The sequence below is a fragment of the Felis catus genome, chromosome A1 (genome assembly GCF_018350175.1).
Source record: "Felis catus isolate Fca126 chromosome A1, F.catus_Fca126_mat1.0, whole genome shotgun sequence".
NCBI lineage: Eukaryota > Metazoa > Chordata > Mammalia > Carnivora > Felidae > Felis > Felis catus.
In genome coordinates this window covers 9,925,042-9,946,907 of record NC_058368.1, presented here as the reverse complement: position 1 = coordinate 9,946,907, position 21,866 = coordinate 9,925,042, and the positions used below count along the sequence as shown (strand labels likewise).

Below are 21,866 nucleotides of genomic sequence, written 5' to 3'. Positions count from 1 at the left end.
CTCTTAACGGTCACTAGCTATCACGGCGACAGGAGATATTTGTGCCTCAGTTCACCCCACCAAATGGAAAACTGTTTGAGTCAAGGCCTGCTAGGCACTTGACTGTCCCTTGAATCATTTTCTTCCAAGAACAAGAATAGGTTAATATTAAAGGCTAAATGAATTACTCAATAGCAGGCAGTATAGACAGACTTACGGGATCTCAAGGCAAGAAATGGTACAATATCCATGCTGGGAACTTGAGCAGTGCCTGCTGTGGGACAAGGTAATACAGTCTGTCACTAAGTGCACGAAGAGCAGGTTCTGAACAGAAGTGGCTGTTGTTCTCCCCGACATCTCTAGGATCCAAACATTTGCCATCATGCTTTCTCTGCCTTTGAGTTTTTAAGACAATAGATTCGGTTAAGATATTCACGAGGCGGTTACCTTTCAAAGATTCAAAACTTGCAAATGTAATTGGTGCAGCCACTCTGGAAAACAGTGTGGAGGTTCCTCAAAAAATTAAAAATAGACCTACCCTATGACCCAGCAATAGCACTGCTAGGAATTGACCCAAGGGATACAGGAGTGCTGATGCATAGGGGCACTTGTACCCCAATGTTTATAGCAGCACTCTCAACAATAGCCAAATTGTGGAAAGAGCCTAAATGTCCATCAACTGATGAATGGATACAGAAATTGTGGTTTATATGCACAATGGAATACTACGTGGCAATGAGAAAGAATGAAATATGGCCCTTTGTAGACGTGGATGGAACTGGAGAGTGTGGTGCTAAGTGAAATAAGCCATACAGAGAAAGACAGATACCATATGGTTTCACTCTTATGTGGATCCTGAGAAACTTAACAGGAACCCATGGGGGAGGGGAAGGAAAAATAAAAAAGAGGTTAGAGTGGAAGAGAGCCAAAGTATAAGAGACTCTTAAAAACTGAGAACAAACTGAGGGTTGATGGGGGGTGGGAGGGAGGGGAGGGTGGGTGATGGGTATTGAGGAGGGCACCTTTTGGGATGAGCACTGGGTGTTGTATGGAAACCAATCTGACAATAAATTTCATATATTGAAAAAAAAAAACTTGCAAATGTAATTCATGACCTGAATAAGACAGTGCTGCTTCTATTGCAAATAGGGGCAGCCTTGTGGAAGGAAGGTTGAAAAACTCCGTTCATGAATCTTATGCCCTCCTGCGTACCACTTACCGGGTTGAGAAGCCATGAAATAAACTTATATATATAATAACTTATATATATAATATTATATATAATAACTTATATATATATAAGTAAACATATATATAAGTAAACATATATATAAGTAAACATATATATAAAAACATATATATAAGTAAACATATATATATAATAACATATATATTATATATACACACACACACATATATACACATATACATATATACATATGTATATATATATATTCTGGATGTTTCTTTGTCCTCACTCTCTTTTTAAAAGTTTTCCGTGTATGGGGCGCCTGGGTGGCGCAGTCGGTTAAGCGTCCGACTTCAGCCAGGTCACTATCTCGTGGTCCGTGAGTTCGAGCCCCGCGTCAGGCTCTGGGCTGATGGCTCGGAGCCTGGAGCCTGTTTCCGATTCTGTGTCTCCCTCTCTCTCTGCCCCTCCCCCGTTCATGCTCTGTCTCTCTCTGTCCCCCAAAAAATAAATAAACGTTGAAAAAATAAATAAATAAAAGTTTTCCGTGTTTACTTATTTTTGAGAAAAAGAGAGAGCGCAAGCAGGGGAGGGGCAGAGAGAGAGGGAGACACGGAATCCTAAGCAGGCTCCAGGCTCTGAGCTGTCAGCACAGAACTCGATGCGGGGCTCAAACAGGCCATGAGATCATGACCTGAGCTGAAGTCAGGCGCTGAACCGACTTAGCCACCCAGGCACCCCCGTCCTCACTCTTTATTTTTCCCCCAAGACGTTTTGTAGCACTCTCCTGGTTTGTGAGATTGACCTACATCCAGCTGCAAGGGTGGGTTCTGATTTGTCCAAAGTGATAGGTGCGATCACTCCCCTTCTGCCGCAGTGGTGGGTACACTAGTCGCACAGCGTGAAAATATTCCTCTCCCTAGTCTCCGTTGCCACTAGGGGGTGGCCATGTGATCGGTTCTGAGATGCGAACAGAGTCCTGATTGGGGCCTCCGGAAGGTTTTTATGATGGTTTGGTTATTTGGGTTTGGGATTTTTTTTTTTCTTCGATTATAAAGGGGCAGACTCAGCAGGGTGCTGAGTCTTAACCTGTCTGTCCTCTTCCTCCTGCCAGAGGCCAGAATGGGACGCCATTGACGAAGCAGCCATCTTGCTTCCAGAAAAACAAAATCCACTCATTGAAGACGGTGGAGCAGAGAGCCAGAAGGAACCTGGCTCTGCGCAGACAACTTCCTTGAGCAGCTTTACCAGCCCGGGCCCACCTACCTCTGGAAACAAACCAAAAACCCCATCTGAATCAAGAAGGTGGAAACTGGCATAAGTGAGAGTAGACAAGTAGATCAATAGAACAGAACAGAGAGCCCAGAAATGGATCCATGCTGGCCATACAATTAAAACCTGATCTACTGAAGTTCATCAAAATTTAAAGTTTCCACTCGTCAAAGACATTAAGAATATGAGAAGGCAAACCACAAGCTGAGAGGAAATATTCGCAGCACAGTTATCGGGCAGAGAGCTTGTATCCACAATATACACACTGCTGTAAATTAAAAAGAAAAGAAAACAAAGGGAAATGCAACCCAGGGTTTTTAAAGAGCGAGCTGAAGACTTCAACGGGGATGTCACAGAGAAAGCTGCAGAAATGACCAAAGAGCGCATGGAAAGGCGTTCAACATCACCGGTTATCAGTGAAATGTAGTCACAACCACGTGGTATTTCACATCCGCCAGGATGGCCAAAACCTTTAAAACTGGCAACACTGCTGTCCGCGAGCATGCGGGGCAACGGAACGCTCACACGTCGCCGTTCAAATTATCGTGGGCATTTGGAAAAACCGATGGGCAGTTTCTCGAAATATTAAATATGCACCTATTTATTACCCAACCATTTTCCTTCTGGTTATTTGCCCCAGAAAAGTGAAAACTTAAAAGACGTATACAGGAATGTTTTTAAATGCTCTATTCACGACAGGCAAGAACTGAAAACGGCCCGAACGTGTATCAACCAAAGAATGGGTACAAAAAGTGTGGCATATTTATGCACTAGAATACTACTTAGCAGTGAAAAGGAAAGGACTACTGAAACTTTCAACCACGTGGATGAATACTATGAATATTACGTTGAATCGAAGAAGTCAGACACAAAGGGATACATTCAGTATTGTTCTATTTATATGAAGTTCTAGAAGCAGGCACAACTAAGCTATGGTAAGAGAAATCACAACAGTGGCTGCCTAGGGGAAGGGGTCAGGGTTCACAAGAAAGGGACATAGGATCATTTCCTAGGGTGATAAACATGTTTTATATACCAATGGGGTGGTTTCATAAACTATATAGCACCTTTGCCAAAACTCACTGAACAGTAAACTTAAAATATGTGGATTTACATCATGTAAATATCTCAAAAACAAAACTAAACTAAACTAAGCAAAAAACCTTATGTGGTTAAGTCCCTGCCGTCGTGTTTCTTTTAATGTGGCTAATGCCATCCATCCTGATTCAGGAAGGAAAAACTGGAGCAAAAAAGATAAAGATAATAACAGGAAAATGAAGAATCAACAGCAGGCAGTGTGGTACACAGCATACCTCCGTCCGCAAGTCCTTACATCATGTAAAAGCGTGTAAAATTAATTGCATTCATCATATAGTTGAATGGCGTTTCTTGCGTAGGTGGGTAAGCTTTGTGTACCTACCAGTCATGTTGCATGGAAATAGGACACATATAGTTATTCCTGAGGGGAAGCTCAGGCCCAGGGGAAGGTGGGCTACCAGATGTTCCTGACATCCTGGGACCAGCTTTAAAAACACAGCTGCAGGGGCGCCTGGGTGGCTCAGTTGGCTAAGCCTCCGACTTTGGCTCAGGTCACGATCTCACGGCTCTCGAGTTCAAGTCCTGCATCGACTCTGTGCCGACAGCTCAGAACCTGGAGTCTGCTTCGGATTCTCTGTCTCCCTCTCTCTCTGTCCCTCCCCTGCTTGCTCTTTCTCTCTCTCTCTCTTTCTTTCTCAAAAGTAAATAACCATTAAAAAAAAAAATAACTCACTGCTGGAAAACTGGGTGTGTGAACCAAACGTACCCAAATCTCTGAAGTTCCAAGAAACCCAAACTAGAATAGGAGTCAGGTTTGCCAAGGGAGGAGAGGGGGCGTATCCTTGGTGCTTGGACTCCTTCTGAGGTCCCGCTGGTGGTTCTGTCCCCATCCTGCACCCTGGTATCCAACCCAGCCACATATGTGGTGATTTGGTATCAGCTCAAAGCAGTTTTCAAGGTAGTAGAGGACCTTCCGTGGAAGATCTCCTCCCTTGCCCATTTATCACTACCCAACAGACATAGCCTTGTCCTCCGGCTCCAGGGCAAGCGTCCTCCCCAAATCCTCCCCTATGCCCCCGCTGAGGTTCCAGAAAGAAAATCCTGCAGTTGCCATCTGCAGCACATCATCCAGAGTAGATTCATGTGGGGCCTTCACATCATTAGCAACGGACCCTTGCGTTCTGATCCCAACACATTCTCAACGTCCATGAAGTTCTCATGGAAACACACTAACAACAACTTTGTATTACTCATCCCTACCGCTCGTCTCGGGCACACGCCAGGTAAATGCTTTGCCGATGGTGGTGGGGGGGGGGGGTGATGGTGATGCCGCAAAGATTATATTCCCCCCAAGGGTGGCTCTTTTTCTTCAACCCCCCCCCCCCAGTTCTGAGGACCACACCCGTTCGGAGTGACACGTGATATTGTTTTGCTGAGCCCCCAACCCTCAAACCAAGAAAGTGGCCCTGACTGTCCCCTGCAGCTTTGCTGGCATTCCTGCTTTGAGCTGCTGCTACACCTTTGTTGAGACACGGCACGGAGATGTCACCTGGTCTCCACGGGACACCAGCGCTTTGTTCCGTACTAAAACCACCCTTTCGTCTTTTCCATCGGTCTGCAACCACTTTTAAAACACCACTGGAGGGGGCATCCGGGTGGCTCGGTCGGTTAAGCGTCTGACTCTTGACTTCAGCTCAGGTCAGGAGCTCATGGGTTTTGAGCTCTAGCCCCGCACTGGGTTCCAGGCACTGACCGTGTGGAGCCTGCTTGGGATTTTCTCTCTCTCTCTCTGCCCCTCCCCTGCTTGGGCTCTCTCTCTCTGTCTCAAAATAAATAAATAAATAAACTTTAAAAAAATGATAAAATAAAATAAAATAAAATAAAATAAAATAAAATAAAATAAAATGCCACTTAGCATCAAAACACATTTGTGCATATGGGTCCTGAGGGGCGAGGTAGTACTCCTACTTAAGGGGTCAATCAGCACCGAAAATGCTTATTCCAACCCGTTTAGACGCTCATAAACTCTAAAAAGCACAATTTCGAAAATTCTGGCAGAGAACTCTTACAACTCTGGGGAACAGTCCGGCGGGTTCTCGCCGCCCCCAGCCTTGGCCCGGGGCTGCAGACCCCATCGGAGAAACCCCTCACCCTCTCTCACGTTTCCCCTGATGCTTTTCTGGCTCTGCCTCAGATCTGACTCCACGGGATGCAACAGCACGTGTGACGAGTCCCAGGGGGTTTTCACGCAGGCCTGTCCTAGGATTACTATAAAAGCAATATTTATGCCCTGGTGGTTTTCTAACGTCACCTGGCCAGGTACTACCTTCAGACTTGATGTAGCTGTCATAGAAGGAAATTTCAGGAGAAGCTTCCTGCCTCTTGGGCTTTATTCACAGGCTTCCTCACTTTTCAGCTTCTGACGTGCACTGACGTCGTTAGGCCTCAAGAGCAGGACAGAAGGGAGCGGGGTGGAGGCCTCCGTGCCCAACTTGCGGCCTGCCTTCCTCTCCCCTAGCAGATTGGCAGACTGTCGCCCGTCAGGCCCAGCTGAAGCTCCCGCCCGCGTGGGTCACTGGCTGTCAGCTGGAGGAGAAGTTCCAGGAAGTGGATGTTGTTTTTCAGGCTCAGAAAGGCCACATGCTAAAAATACCGATGGCAGAGGCTGTCACCAGGGAACACTTGGCAGTGGGGAAGATGTGCGGTGAAATGGAACAGCCTCGTCCTTCAGGGAGAGGCTTCTCGACCAGCCCGATCTGTGAAGGAGCCTTGGTGGCCAGCCCTCCGCGGAGCTCTGGACGCAGAGAGCTCTCCTCGCCAGGAGATAGACACCCCCACTTCTTGACTCCTACCCACGCGGGCTCCCTTCTGTGTTTCCTCTTTGGGTAAATGAGATCATGGCTCCCCCGTGTTCCTGCGCTCAAAACCCAGGAGTCACCTTCGTGACTTCTTCGCCTTCGCCCCCCTGCGTGGACGTGCCATTCTCCGGTCCCCCAGCGGTGCCTCCGCTTCCGCTCTCTCATTACCTCTCGTCTGGACGACTGCGGTGGCCTCTTAAATTTTCTTCCTGCTCCGGCACTCCTTTGGCCAACTTAGGTTACACCCATCCTCACAGTCATCATCATCTTTTACGCCTTTAAAAAAACATCGCCCCCATTGCATACAAGTATGGCGCCTTAAAAACGAAGGCTCTTCCCAAACTCTTCTCCAAGCCTTCGTTTCTGTACGTGTGTCTATTGCTGTCTATGAAACGACTCCCAAAACCAAAGCCTTGAAGCATCAAGAGAACACCTACTGTCTCTCAGTCACCGTGGGTCAGAAAATCAGGAGCCTCTTAGCTGAGCGGTTCTGGCTCAAGGTCTCGCCTAAGTGCCAGTCAGGATATCAGCTGGGACTGCGGTCACCCGGAGCTCTGACCCAGTTCTAGCGGATCAGCTTCCAAGAAGGCTGGTTCACACAGACAGCAGGAGTAGGTTGGCGCTGGCTCGTGGCGGGAGGCTTCAGGTCTTTCCCACGCGGGTCTATCCCTAGGCTGCTGGGTGTCGTCACCACAAGGCACCTAGCTTCCCCCACATCAGGCGGTCTACAGAACAGCAAGGGAAGTGGCAACATCTTCTGTGGCACAGTCTTAGAAGTCACACACCATCACTTCCGTTGGTCACACAGACCACCCCTGAGACAATGCCGGGAGGACTACAAAAGAACATGAACAGCAGGAGTTGAGGATCATTGGGCGCCATCTTGGAGACAGTTTTCCACCTTGACCCTCACCGTCTCTTCCTACGCACCCTGAACTGCAGTCGAACAAATGGTCCTCCTCCCGTTTCTACCTGACAAAATCCTGCCTGTCCAACCAGGACTCACACGGCCATGAAGTCCTCCCAGATCCCACAGGCTTTAATAAATTCCTCCCCTCCTGGTCCACTTAGCATTTCTTTTCTTTTCGCTTTTCTTCCCTTTTCTTTCCTCTTCTTTTCTTTTTTCTTTGAGAGAGAGAGAGGGAGAAAATGAGAGGGGAGAGGCAGAGGGAGAGAGAGAGGGAGAAAATCTCAAGCAGAAAATCTTAAGGTGTGACTTCCACACCTAGCACGGAGCCCAATCCCACGACCCTGGGATCATGACCTGAGCCAAAATCAAGAGTCAGACGCGTAACTGACTGAGCCACTCAGGCACACCCCACTTTTCTTTCTTTTTTTTTTTTTTTTTTTTTTAGCACTTAGCATTTCAACCTCTATGGTAGTGCTTATCACATTCTGCCTTGTGTTACAGTTGGGTACAAATGTAACTAACTACCTCCAAAAACCCCTGAAAGAAAGGACCCATGATCTATTCTCTTGTTCACCCAGCCCTTGGGAAAGTACTTACAGAAGTAGATGCTGTATATGGGTTTATTGAATTGAACGTGTCCTCCTTCCTGTCAGGGTTACTGGTTGGGTTAAATCCTACAAGAGAAGAGAATATTTCACTTAGCATCATACTATGTGCCTACTGTGTGCTAGCTTTGGGGGATAAACATGGTCCTTGCTGCCACAGTGTCTCAGCCTAGTGAAACATTTGTAAATTCTCATGAATGACCAGACAAATGGAGCCACATCCAAAATTCTCTACTCTGTCAACTCAGCACATTGGAATATTCGAGAATATTCCTAATTTTTGAAAAAGATTTTACCTGGAAGATTTTGTGGCCCAATCTTTCCACTTTATCCTCAGCTTTTTAATGATGGCTCCTACTCATTCATTCATTCATTCACCTACCCAATCAGCCATTCATACATTCAACAAACACTCCCTGAGCAAGCCACTGTGGGTATTTAAAGATAAACGAGATGAAGTGTCTCCTTTTAAGACTTTTGAAATCCAGCAGAGGAGACAAACAGGTACACAAAGCACTCTAACACAACCAACCATTAGCACAGGAAAGGGAAGAGCATGACAGCGACAGATTTCAAGGGCAATTCAGAAGATGCTCTCCAGGGGCGCCTGGGTGGCGCTGTCGGTTAAGCGTCCGACTTCAGCTCAGGTCACGATCTCGCGGTCCGGGAGTTCGAGCCCCGCGTCAGGCTCTGGGCTGATGGCTCGGAGCCTGGAGACTGTTTCCGATTCTGTGTCTCCCTCTCTCTCTGCCCCTCGCCCATTCATGCTCTGTCTCTCTCTGTCCCAAAAATAAATAAACGTTGAAAAAAAAAATGAAAAAAAAAAAAGAAGATGTTCTCCAAGCCTGCAGGGTGAGGGGGCGGAACCCCCGCGGCTGCTGTAGAGGCTGCTGAGGGCAACATTAACCTCCTCAAACTACATCAGAGATGAACAGCTGTGTCTCTTTTGTCCAGAAAGATCTGGACCCCCTCCCCTGGTCCCCAGAACGAAACCTCACCGCCAACCCCTCCATCTTTCTACTCAAGGCGTTGAGAGCCAACAAGGGAAACAGGAACAGGACTGTCAATTAAGATCAAGTTCAAGTTCGCCAGGTGAGACTTCTCAGCAGCATCCCTCCCTGGGTAAACGGATCAGTCCTCACCTGAGTACTGTCCTTCCCCGCTCTGAAGCGGCCTGGAGAGGACAGGCATACCAATGATTCAATACTAGTGACTCTATGAATCTAGAACCTGCCATCGGTCCAAGAAGGGAAAAAATAAATACATGCTCATGTATTAATTCCTAGAAAATCGGTACTATTTCTATAGTTACCGTATTTTTTTTTTTTTTTGAATCATGAATAAGAATACCTGGGCGGTCCCATTGTTTGCTACATGAATCCAATAATGGGATGGAATATTTTATTTCATTGTTTTCTGGAACCCTGGGACATATGATTGCTAAAACAAACCTCATAAATGCTCATTTATTTTTAATGCATTTATTTTAATGCATGCAAGACATATCATACACATAAAAAGGATTTATAAGACATATGCACATTTTAAAGCTTAATAAAATGAACACCGGGTACCCACCACCCCACTCAAGAAATATACGTCAGTTGATTATTAATAATAAGAGCTAATATTTTCTAAGCACTTATTATGTGCCAGACACTGTTCTAAGCACTTTACATATATTATCTGATGGATTTTCACAACAACCTTATATGTTAAGCATCACTATTATTTCATAAATGGAATAACAAGCCTCCGTGTGGGAGCTTGCCCGAGGACACACAGATAATAAGTAGTCGAGCTGGGGTAGAAACCCAGACAGTCTGCCTCTAGAGCCCACACTTTTGTTTTTAATATTTATTTATTTTGGGGAGAGCACAAGCCGGGGAGGGGCACAGAGAGGGACACAGAGTATCCAAAGAGGGCTCTGGGCTGCAGGCTGATAGCAGTGAGCCCAACGCAGGGCTCGAACTCATGAACCTCGAGATCATGACCTGAGCCAAAGTCAGACGCTCAACCGACGGAGCCACCCGGGGAACCCCCAGAGCCCACACTTTAAATCACTACACTATACAGAGGCCCTTGGCTGTACAGGATATTGGGACAAATTGACCATAAGATGAAACGTGTATGCAAACCAAATGTCTCTACTGACTCCTACTCTTACATGGAAGGTGAGTTTGGGGGCAGAAGCCTTCCTAACCACAACAAACAAAAAACTCCTGAGACCCAGGCTATCGTTACCAAACAGCAGCAGATTTGAAAGATGTAAAGGCAGAAACAACAGGGCAAAAGGTATAATGATTTTAAAAAATCCTATTACCCGCACCTACAGACACATACACCTCATGGTTATTTTGCATCAAATGCAAACTTTATCCTGAAACAGCCAAACGTGATGTTAGAGCTTCAATGATCATGGGAATTTTTGATTCCACAAATAACTATTAAGGGGAAGATGGTTTCAATTGATATATTTATCTTAATCTCAATAGGGCAGCATGCAAGGGCCATCACTTTTTTTTTTTTTTTCCAAATGTCCGAAATCAGAGTATTGGTAGGAATCAAAAATCTTTTTAAATGACCGAGCTTTAGGGGCGCCTGGGTGGCTCAGTCGGTTGAGCATCCGACTTCGGCTCAGGTCATGATCTCACGGTCCGTGAGTTCGAGCCCCGCGTCGGGCTCTGTGCTGACAGCTCGGAGCCTGGAGTCTGTTTCAGATTCTATGTCTCCCTCGCTCTCTGCCCCTCCCCCGCTCATGCTCTATCTCTCTCTCTCTCTCTCTGTCAAAAATAAATAAACATTTAAAAAAAATAATTAATTAAAAAAAAAAAAAAAAAGACCGAGCTTTAGAATGCCAGACAAAACGCCAGGAAGGTCTGGCTGAGGTTGTGCGTCTGTGCAAGGCGTCCGGGGCAGGGAGAGAGCCTGCTGCAGAGCCCGGTGGGCGAGGTCCGCCTCCTCTTTCCCCTCCCCTTCTCCTTTCCTGGTGCTTGGGCTCTTCCTCTCCGCCCTTCCCTTCCGACTTCATTTCTTTCCTCCCACTCACCCTCCACTCCACGCACTGCATTTGTCTTTCCTTCCACACCCGTTCTTAGAATCACCTCCTATTTCTGCACCCAAATGCCTCTTCTTTGCACCCTTCAGACCCCTCGGGGAGCCCACCGAAGATGTGTAATGTGCCTCCATTAACAGCTGGTTCCGGGCTCCAAAGCATGGAGCACATTTGTGCAGGGACATAGGCAGGCAGGGTACAGATGCGAACAACTTCCCGTCTAGAGAAGGAAGCAGACAGAAGCCCATATAACAAACCCAGGCTGAGTGGGCTAAGGCAGAAAAGTAGGGCTAATACTATGGGTGAGCAGACCCCTGGAGGGAGCCCGGATTCATGCTGCAACAAGGAGGGCTTCCCGGAGGAGGCAGCAACTGAGCAGAAGTGCAGGGTCCTGCCTTTCTTATCTCCGAAGCTTCACGTGAAATGCTCAGGAGAGATGTCTTCACAGGGGTTAGGAGAAAGGGTTGCCGGAGAGTTTCAGCACCCGCTTGCATAACCGCGGGAGCCTGAGCTCTGCACACAACCACGCCTGTGGCTCCCCGCCCCAGCTCACACAGCTACGATGCCCCCGGGATTCTCTCTCGAGGTGCAGAGCTCCGAGGGAGATCGGCAGAAGGGAGCAGAGTCAGTCTTAAAGATCTTGCCTTCCTGGCCCGGAATGAGAAGCAAACGCAGGCCCGGACACTTAGCTTCTCTCACCTTCCCTCACCCCCGGCCCCTCTGTACGGGGTTTCCAGCCTGCCTGTCCTTCGGTTCAGACTCAGGACAGCAGGGAAGGTGAGGAAGTGGAGAGGGAGGGCGAAAGCAGAGGATTCTTTCAAGAACCTGCTCTTGAGGGGCGCCTGGGTGGCGCAGTTGGTTAAGCGTCCGACTTCAGCCAGGTCACGATCTCGCGGTCCGTGAGTTCGAGCCCCGCGTCAGGCTCTGGGCTGATGGCTCGGAGCCTGGAGACTGTTTCCGATTCTGTGTCTCCCTCTCTCTCTGCCCCTCGCCCGTTCATGCTCTGTCTCTCTCTGTCCCCAAAATAAATAAACGTTGAAAAAAAAAATTAAAAAAAAAAAAAAAAGAATCTGCTCTTGAGCAAACCACTTCCCCTCCCTGGGCCTCAGTTTCCTCATCCGCAAAATGAGAAAGCCCGTCCCTGCCAGCCCAGCCGGGCCAGCTGTTTTCTGTTTCCGTCCTGCCCTCCTTCGGTAGGTCTTTCTCTTGCAGTCAGATGGGGCTGTTTCCCAGTTTCTGGAAACTGCTTCTCACCATCTGCCTATCGTCATCCTCTGTCACAGGAGCTCTTCCCCCCCCCCCCCCCCCGTGGCTTTTCTCTCCCCTGCCTGGGCTCCACGGTGGGGGGACACAGGCCATGCGGCTGTTACTTTGGGGCCGGCCTTTCTGAGCCTCCCTCCCCTCCGCCTCATAGCTTTCAGTGGGCACACACGGACAGGAGGCCGGGCTCTCGAACTGTGTGCTCAGCACTCGGGGCAAGAGCCATTCATTGCCCCCAGCCTGACTCACAGAAGGGAATTCAGAATCTCTGCAAGGCCAGCCGAGCCAGGTTGGGGAAATGGCCTCCTTTTTTTTCCCCCCCCTTCGAATCCTGGTTAAGACTTCAAGGAAGAGTTAGGTGAGCGTGGTTGTTGCAAGACAGAAGCGAGGGGTCCTCCAGGCAACGGCGAGGACACGGTCTGAGGCGGGTACGGAGTCCGCGGTTGATAAATGGGAGAATGAACACTGCTGTGGATTCTGTCGCAGAGGACGTTCCCTCCCCTTAGAACCGCTGCCAGAGAAAGGGACTTTTCTAGGATACGCTCCACATGGAAAGATAGGACAACAGTCCCGTGCGCGTAAAAGCCATTTCCCTTTGGGTCTCTGTGCTGGAAGCTTCCTCCCGGCTTCCTTCTCCCGAAGCAGCCCCTGACAGGACACATTGGTCGGAAGGGCTGGCAAAGCAGGGCAGGCTGCTCAGGCAACCCAGGCGTGCGGGTGGTGCGACCCTCATCCGCTTGGCCGTTGGTCCATCTGTCCCTTCACTCCCGCGGCCCTTCCTTTGTGCGCCCACCTCCTCCTGCCTCCCCGAGAACAGACCTGCGATGCTATGCCAGCCTGAACTTCCGTCCCCACCCCGACAGGCACAGCCACGGAGCCAGGGGTGAGCTCATGAAGGTCACAAATGTATCTGTTCTCATCCCTCACGACAGTCTTGCTCTCTCCCTACACGAAACGCCCCCAGCATTTGTGTTCTGGAACGCTCAGCCAGCGTCCAATAAACTCTGCCTTTTTAAAAAATTTTTTTTTCAACGTTTATTTATTTTTGGGACAGAGAGAGACAGAGCATGAACGGGGGAGGGGCAGAGAGAGAGGGAGACACAGAATCGGAAACAGGCTCCAGGCTCCGAGCCATCAGCCCAGAGCCTGACGCGGGGCTCGAACTCACGGACTGCGAGATCGTGACCTGGCTGAAGTCGGACGCTTAACCGACTGCGCCACCCAGGCGCCCCAAACTCTGCCTTTTTTGATTGTAATCCCTTTGATGCACAGGCCCAGGGTCCCCCACCAAACTGCAAGTTGCTCTCTAACCTCTCTAACCCCGGTACCTGTCAACGTGTCTCATTCATAGTCAGCGGATTCCTTTTTATTTTTTATTATGGTTTATTACACAGATAAAACATGCTCCCGGTAGGGATTACATGTTTATTGGCAGAGTAAATCACCAAGGAATCAAGTGCACAGCCTCCAAAGCTATTAAAGAAATGCAAATTTTTTTAAAATGGAAGATATTCTTATACATGTATTAAATTAAGGCAAATCAATAAAAATGAAAAAATGCTATGCAAGAGTGATTATGGAAAAGAGTGTGCTTACACAGCATTGGTGGTGGGGGGGGCCACCTATCGTTCGGTTCATGACTCTGGAACACTACCTGGAGGTATCTCACAGGACGTATAAAGATCCCCGTGCCCTGGGGCGCCTGGGTGGCTCAGTCGGTTGGGCGTCCAACTTCGGCTCAGGTCATGATCTCGCGGTCCGTGAGTTCGAGCCCCGTGTCGGGCTCTGTGCTGACAGCTCAGAGCCTGGAGCCTGCTTCAGATTCTGTGTCTCCCTCCTCCCTCTCTGCCCTTCTCCCGCTTGCGCTCTGTCTCTGTATCAAAAATAAAAATAAACATTAAAAAAAAATTAAAAACAAGATCCCCGTGCCCTTTAATTTGGGATACGAGTGTTAGATCTGGCATCGGGGTATCCTGAACCTTCTCCATTCTATATTCTCCTCTCCTTGTTGCCTTCTCTCTCTCCCTCTCTCTGTCTCTGTCCTCTCTGTGTCATCTCCTCTCTGTCCACCTCCCCTCACCGGGGATTTCCTTCTGCCACTGTGTCTGTCCTCAACCACATTGCCAAGAGCTCGTCTTCATTCTGCTCCAGAGTAGAAGGAAATGTCTCCCTGGGCTAGACTTTAAGCCTCTGTCTTCCAAGTGTCTTCTCCGGTGTGGATAAGTCCCGCCTTGCTTGTGCTCCTCCCATCAGAGACTTCACCAAGCCCTCCGGGTGAATCAGGATGTTCCCTGTGAGACATCACCAAACACCAGCACTCCGTGTGCAAGGCCAGGGAGCTATCCTTTCCTCCCTGGAGTGGGCGTGCGGAGCAAAACCCAAGAGCAGAGACTCGGAGCTTGCTCATGGAGAACATGCACAGGCCAAGGCCAGCAGCGAGACCCCCCGCACTGCTTCCTCCCCATCTCACTCCCAGGACCAGAGGAAAGAAGAGATGGGGGGCAGCGGGGAGTGGAGGTGGGAAGGGAGTGCCTGTGCTGTTTCCTTACTTAGCTGGTCCTGTTTGCTCTTCTCTCTGCCGTCCAGCGGCCACTGCCACGGTAGCCCGTGCCTACTTCTCTTCCGAGCCAGTTTGGAGGTTCCGCTGTGATTGTCCCGTAGACAATCCCTCCGCTGGGAACTTCACAGAAGCTCAAGGTCTTGGCTCAGATACTGTAGCAGACGCTGAGGGTGCCACGGCCGGAGGCCAGAGGTCCACACTCTTCACGGCACCCGGCAGATTCTTTCTTTCCTTTTTTCTTTTTATTGGAGCTTCATTGACATACAATGTCATGTTAGTTTCAGGTGTTCAGGGTAGTGCGTCAACAGTTCTGTACATTATACAACGCGCACCACCTCCAGTGTGGTTACCATCTGTCACCATCCAACGTTTTTACAACATTATTGACGACTTCTTCTCATCCCTGTGCCTTATTGATTTCATAACTGGAAGTTTATACCTCTTAATCCCCTTCGTCTATATCGCTCATCTCCCCCACCCCTCCCCTCTGGCAGCAAGTTCTTTCTTTCTTTCTTTTTGAGAGAGAGAGAGAGAGAGAGAGAGCACAAGTGGGGGAGGTGCAGACAGAGGGGGAACAGAGGATCCCAAGTGGGTTCCGTGTTGACAGCAGCGAGCCTGACGGGGGCTCAAACTCACAAACCGTGAGATCGCGACCTGAGCCAAAGGCTGCCGTTCAACTGACTGAGCCACCCAGGTGCCCCTGCGAGTTCTTTCCTGTAGAGAGAATCCAGAGCACCTGCATGGCTTCCACAATCACCTAAAAATCACCTACTTCTAGGGACCCAGGAACGGAGTTTTCTTTAAGAAACGTTAGCCTGAAAGCTCTAAAGATGCCCTCTTCCCCCTCCCTGAGACAGGAGCTGGATGCTTTTCCCCCCAGATCAAGCAACAAGTGAAAGGAGATATAAGGGAACCGCTGGAAGAAAGCGGGAGCCCCTCTCGCACGCGGAAGGACATGTGCCTGGTGCTGCTGTAGGATGGGCAGAGGGCGGCGGGATGGATCTTGCTAGAGCTCGATTTGTGTGTCTTCAGTTTGGGAAGCATGGACCCTGGTGCCAGGGGCACGGGATGAGGGTAACAGCGGGAGCTCCTGGAATTCGTCGGCTAAAAACGCACATGGTTCCTGTGCACAGCAATGTGAATATAGTTAACCCTACTGACCTGTACATTTTAAAGGATCAAGATGGTGAAGTTTGTGATATGGTTTTTACCACAGCTTAACAAAAAGGGAAGAGATGCACAGGGTTTTCCACGGCCCAGATGGGCACTGCGGAAGGTAGCTGTCGGGAGCCCCAGAGGATCCCTGCCCAGAGAACTGCCTGCCGGGGGGACACGCAAGCAGGAAGAGGCCAGCGCTTACTGCTTCTGGGGATGGGGACTGAGCCGAGTGGTGGCAGATCACCCGGAAAAGGAGCACCCACTTGAAGGGATAGACACGTACAGACTCCCCAGCAGAGGGGTCACTGTGGAACCTCAGACAGGGGTCACCCTAGGGCCTCGCCATGCCTGCCCCATGTGGTACCCACTGGTGGACAACTGCTGGCCCAGAGCTCCCCACTGGGTTGGCTACTACTTCCTCAGACTGCCACCACAGTCTGGGGCGTCCCCGTCCAATCCTGTTTCCTCCATCAGTTTTTACAGCCATTGCTCTGCACTGGTAACCAGTTCAGTGTCTGCTCCCAAGGGGATCCAAACAGTCACAAGTGCAGAATTTCAGAACTGGTCTCCCCAAATCATGCCAAGCGCTGCGGGTTGAGCGAGTGTCTCTCTCTGGGATGTGTGAGCGCTTTTCACCCTTTTCCTTCAGCTCTGAAACACCAACACCTAATACGCCGTTTGTTACCCACGATTTCTGTATCCTGTTACGTATCGCACAAGCCAACTTTCACTACGTAACACTGTGGTGACAAAACCTAAAATCTCCGTGGCTTACCATGACAAAGGTTTATTTATTTACCTGTTTATTTATTTATTTATTTATTTATTTATTTATTTATTTATTTTTTATTTATTTATTTACTTATTTATTTAAAAGTTTATTGACTTATTTTGAGAGAGACAGAGACAGTGCAAGTGAGGGAGGGGCAGAGAGAGAGGGAGAGGGAGAATCCCAAGTAGGCTCCATGCTGCCAGCGTAGAGCTCTACGTGGGGCCCAAACTCACAACCCCAAGATCAAGAGTCACACACACTACCAGCCGAGCCAGCCAGGTGCCTCAACAAAGGTTTATTTCTAACTGATTTTATAGGTTGCCAGTCACTTCTAGATGTCTTCTCATAACGGAATCTGGGCTAAAGGAACAACTTCTCTCCTTGATGTGCCTTTTTAACAGCAAAGGGAAGAGAGCAAAAATGCGAGTGGACGTGTGCAATGCTCTGCAAGTTTCTGACACTCATATTTTATCAGCCAAAGCAAATCACATGGCCAAACTTGACAATGAAGCATGGAAGTATATTCTTCCCACAGTCCCAAGGCAGCAGGCAAGGATATCTAATCCTCCTCTGAAGGGGCAAATATTTGAAAATACAGAAAGATGCCAGGGCTGAGGTCTCCAAGAGTTCTTGACCTTTCCTAGTTGTGCCAAAGTGGCTGCCACGGCTCCAAGAAACAGAGCTATTCCACACAGGAAGGAAAATAAAGGGGGAAGGATAAGCAGGAAGAAATGCTGGCTGAGTCTGTCAATCTCTTTCTCTCTCTCTCTTTTTTAAGATTTTTATTTTTATTTAAAAAATTTTTTTTAAGTTTATTTATTTTGAGAGAGACAGAGACAGTATGAGTGGGGCAGGGGCAGAGAGAGAGGGAGAGAGAGAATCCCAAGCAGGCTCCGTGCTGCCAGCACAGAGCCCAAAGCAGGGCTCAAGCCCACGAAACCATGAGATCATGACCTGGGCCAAAATCAAGAGTCAGACACTTAACCGACTGAGCCACCCAGGTGTCCTTAAAGGTTTTTAAGTAATCTCTGCACCCAGTGTGGGTCTCACACTCACAACCCCAAGATCAGGAGTCACACGCTCTACTGACTGAGCCAGCCAGGAGCCCAATGTCTCTTTGAAGAGTTGTTGTTATTGGGGGGTTTTTTTTGCTTTTTTTTTTCTTTTCTGGCAGGCTGCCTTAAAGACTTCCACTTACTTACGTTTCATTGGCCATTTCTCTGTGCAAGGAAAGCGAGGCTGTGTTATTCAGCTACCACTCCCAATAGAGGGGTTTTGTGAGTAAGAAAGATAGTATGAATATTGGGTGCTCAGCTGGTGGTTTCTGCCATTCCAATAAGAGAGGTATCTAAAAGTTTTGAAAGCTGCAAGACAGAATGAAACAAGTTAACTAATGAAACTGAAAAAGAAGCCACAGTCTCGAATTTTCTGTGGTTGTTGCAGAGATGCTGGAAGCTGATCTACCTACTAGAACCCTGACATGTTTCTGGGCTCTGAGTCAGCAGCTGGGCTAGAAGACAGAAGCAAGAAGTGGGCTGAAAAGAGAGAGAACTTGTGAATGTCTTACATGGACAACTACCCTTCACACCATTTTTCCCGTCACGACCCAGAAAGCCAGCACTCAGCATTTACTCCCATGCAAAACAAAACAAGACCCAAAGATACTAAACAAAATATTTCAGCCCTCTTTCTTTAAGCCTCTATTTGGAGGCCCCTGCAGCCTGACAGCCCCCTTCTCGCCCACTTTACCCAGAGCTCTGAATCCAAATCCTAGTTGGTAAAGATAACTGGCTTGAGAACAGACCACTGTGGAAGCCCACATCAGCTAGGCAGTCTTTCCGCCTTATCTATGAGCAAAACGTTGGGGCTTACCAGGCAAATGAGGGGCTCTACTGCAGGCTCAGATGCAATCTCAGCTGATGCCACACCCACAACCAAATGTTAAGTGAAAGTCTGTAGGCTGAACCATAGGCCCACCCCCAGCCCTCTTGTATCCATGCAACAAGAACAGGTTGCTATGAAAATGGAACATTCAGAGAACCACAGAGGAGTACTTATAAACTCAAAAACTCTGCCTATCACAAATGTAAATATTAATACTGGGAAGAGGGTGGTAGTCTGGGAAGTGCAAAGTAAAATCTTCATATTGAAGAGTTAAAAGATGTTAAAAGTCTTCCAAATAGGTAAATAGAGGTAACAACATATAATCTAGAGTTCTGAAGGTAGCCACAAGAAGAACTAAATAAAGAACCTGTTTTGAAGGAAAGGAAGGTAGGTAGGAAAGAAAGGAGGGAAGAAAGAAAAGAAAAAGAGGGAGGGAGGGAGGGAGGGAGGGAGGGAGGGAGGGAGGGAGGAAGGAAGGAAGGAAGGAAGGAAGGAAGGAAGGAAGGAAGGAAAAGAAAAGAAAACATTTTCTCTGAGTTTGGGATTCAAGGAGGGGAGGAAATGTGGAAGTCCACGACTTTCCCCTATAACCTGCTCTGTATTATTTGATCTGTTGCCAGTCACATGGACTTCTGTACCTATGCTTTCTGCAACACTATATTTTTAGATATATACACATTGAAACTGCTATATAGCATTGCAGTGTCTAAATATGCCATGTTTATTTATACAGACCCTTTAGATGACTATTAGAGTCATTTAAAATGTTTCAGTGTTAAGAACAATATTGGATCAAACAGTCTTGTATACATCCTTCTGTACAAGTCTGGAGGAGGGATACTCTGCACTGGAGGGAGGGAGTCTAACTTCACCAGGAAACTGACAAATTGCTCTCCAGGGCATGTGCGCCAGCTCTCATCCATAAGAGATAAAAGTGCCAGTGTTCCACCCTCACCAATTGTTTTTCAAGTCTCTTACATTCCGCCAGTCTGGTGGGTGTGAAATGACGTCTCACTGCGACGCTGCTTCCCAGATTATTAGAAGAGTTGAAGGTCTTCTCATGAGTTTGCTGGCAATACGGATTTCCTCTTCACTGAGGGTTTGCCTGCGTTTCTGTTTTGTTGTTCCTCTTCCGCTAATTGGTAGGCATTCTTTACGAATTCTGGATACTAAGGCTTTGTGGGGCACACGTGTTGCAAGGTCTTCTCTCAGTCGATTTGGTTTTTAAATGTTTACTTTTTGCTCATTCATTTAACATACGTTTTAAGTGTAATCAAATACATCAACCTTTTATGTTCATACTTACGTTGTGTTTATGAAATCCCCTCTTACCCTGAGGTCATCATCCTGTCTTCCTTAGGGCACAAAGTAACGCTTCAGTTAATATATGAATAAATACACGAATAAATAAAGTCTTTCCAGGTTGTTGGTCTCCGGGACATTACACAAATCCAATTTTTATTTTGTACAAGCACCTTGCTCATACAAGCAAATTTGTATTGCGAGATCAGACTTAAAGACAAATGTTAAAGGGGTTGTTACCATTTATCACAATGAAACCAAGCTGAAGCATGCCTTACTTTACACACACGGAAGTGTACAACCAGCGAGACTAAGTAAGTCTTCTTCACAAAAGATGCACTTGAGAAATGGGGTTTTAACATACAGCAATGTTTAGATTAGAAATCAGAAAAACAATCTTGTTAGTAAGGGCTACAGCAATACAACAGGGCACCTGGAACAGCCCATGTATTGAAAAAATTGTGCTGAGCCTCTATTGTATGGCAGACCTGTAAGAAAAATTGTGGAACTTCTTTTTTAAAAAGGGTGGGGGGAGGGGGTGGCGCCTGGGTGGCTCAGTCGGTTAAGTGTCTGACCTTGACTCAGGTCATGATCTCAGGTCATGAGTGTGAGCCCCTCATCGGGCTCTGTGCTGACACCTGCACAGAGCCTGGCACCTGCTCTGAGCCGGGCTCAGAGCCTGGCACCTGCTTCGGATTCTGTGTCTCCTCCTCCCTCTGCCCCTCCCATGCTCATGTCTCTGTCTCTCAAAAATAAATAAGCGTTAAAAAAATTTAATAAATAAACATTAAAAAAACCCTATGCAATCATTAGATCTGAAAGCCAGAGTCATTGCCATCAGTAGCACCAAGTCAACGGCTCTAACATGCATGTTTATCAACCGCATCCCACTGCTTGCCTTTGTCTTTCGTGTCCTTTCCATTCTCCGTGGCCCCATCAAGGCCTCCTCTCTCCACATCGAGTTTATAGAAACAGTCACCCAACTGGTCATCCTCCTTCCAGCTCGCTCTCCCATCCTCCCGTGCTGGACGAAACGTCCCCCGAACCTGGCTGTGATCAAGCCTTCTGCTCAAAATTTTCACCGCATCCTCGCCGCACTTTGGATAAATATGCCATAGAAATGTGTACATTGTCTCTTTGATGAGTATTTAAGTCATTAAAAATTTTCCACTCTTAGGAACAATACCATTCGTAATGCAAATTTTCTCGCTGGGTATTCAGGGCCCTCCATACTCTGTCACCAATTAGCTTTCTTTATGTCCCATCGCAGCCTATGTAAATCCTCTGCTTCCTCTGGGCTGATCTTCTGTTCTCCGCCTCTGTTCCTTCTCCTCCCCGGCTAAAGGATCCTGCCAAGGACAGCCCAAGACCCACTTCTTCCACTGATTGTTTACTGACTGTTCAGTGATTATTCCCACCTCACATTCCTAAAACACTTACCATCTGTGCCATGCAGTTGGCACATGCTGTCTTGAAACGTTTTTATATATCTCCTGGTTCCCAAAGTAGATTAAAGCGATCTGTGGGCAGGAATGATGTGTCAGAGAGTCTTGGGCAGAAGGGAGGTCCCCGAAGCATCCAGCCCAGTTCCTTACAAGATTCAATAAGTATCTGCTGTCATTTAGCCCCAAAGGTATGAAATTTTTCATAGTATATTCACCAACGCTAAAGAGAAAAGTCTTAATACTCTCCAGTAGGTTGGGTTATGCTTCCCAGATGAAAACGACTCATGGTAGAAAAAGACAAATGATTAATGCAAAGAAGTGTTTTTGAACATTAAGAAGAAATACAAGAGTGACCTAAAATCTCAGGCACGCCACATCTCTTTTTAAATGAAAGCATATTTGGGGTGCCCGGGTGGCTCAGGCGGTTGAGCGGCCGACCTTGGCTCAAGTCATGATGTCACGGCTTGTGGGTTCGAGCCCCGCATTGGGCTCTGTACCGAAACTCGGAGCCTGGAGCCTGCTTCGGATTCTGTGTCTCCCTCTCTCTGCCCCTGCCTTGCTTGTTCTCTCTCTCTCTCT

General features: G+C 47.8%; 1 long non-coding RNA gene across 5 annotated transcripts in view; it reads right to left on the bottom strand.

Annotated features, from left to right (window-relative positions):
* Positions 1-21,866, bottom strand: part of LOC111559523 — a 31,426-nt gene that overhangs the window by 8,610 nt on the left and 950 nt on the right. For 2 of the 5 annotated variants that reach the window (XR_006592199.1, XR_006592240.1), the window contains exons 2-4: positions 21,283-21,362; positions 7,844-7,920; positions 4,127-7,171 (exon numbers count right to left, since the gene is read on the bottom strand). This is a non-coding gene — a long non-coding RNA (uncharacterized LOC111559523). Of the gene's footprint in view, positions 1-4,126; positions 7,172-7,843; positions 7,921-20,537; positions 21,192-21,282; positions 21,363-21,866 lie in introns of those variants that run through there. The other 3 variants (XR_006592218.1, XR_002740546.2, XR_006592207.1) reach the window with 2 other exon arrangements.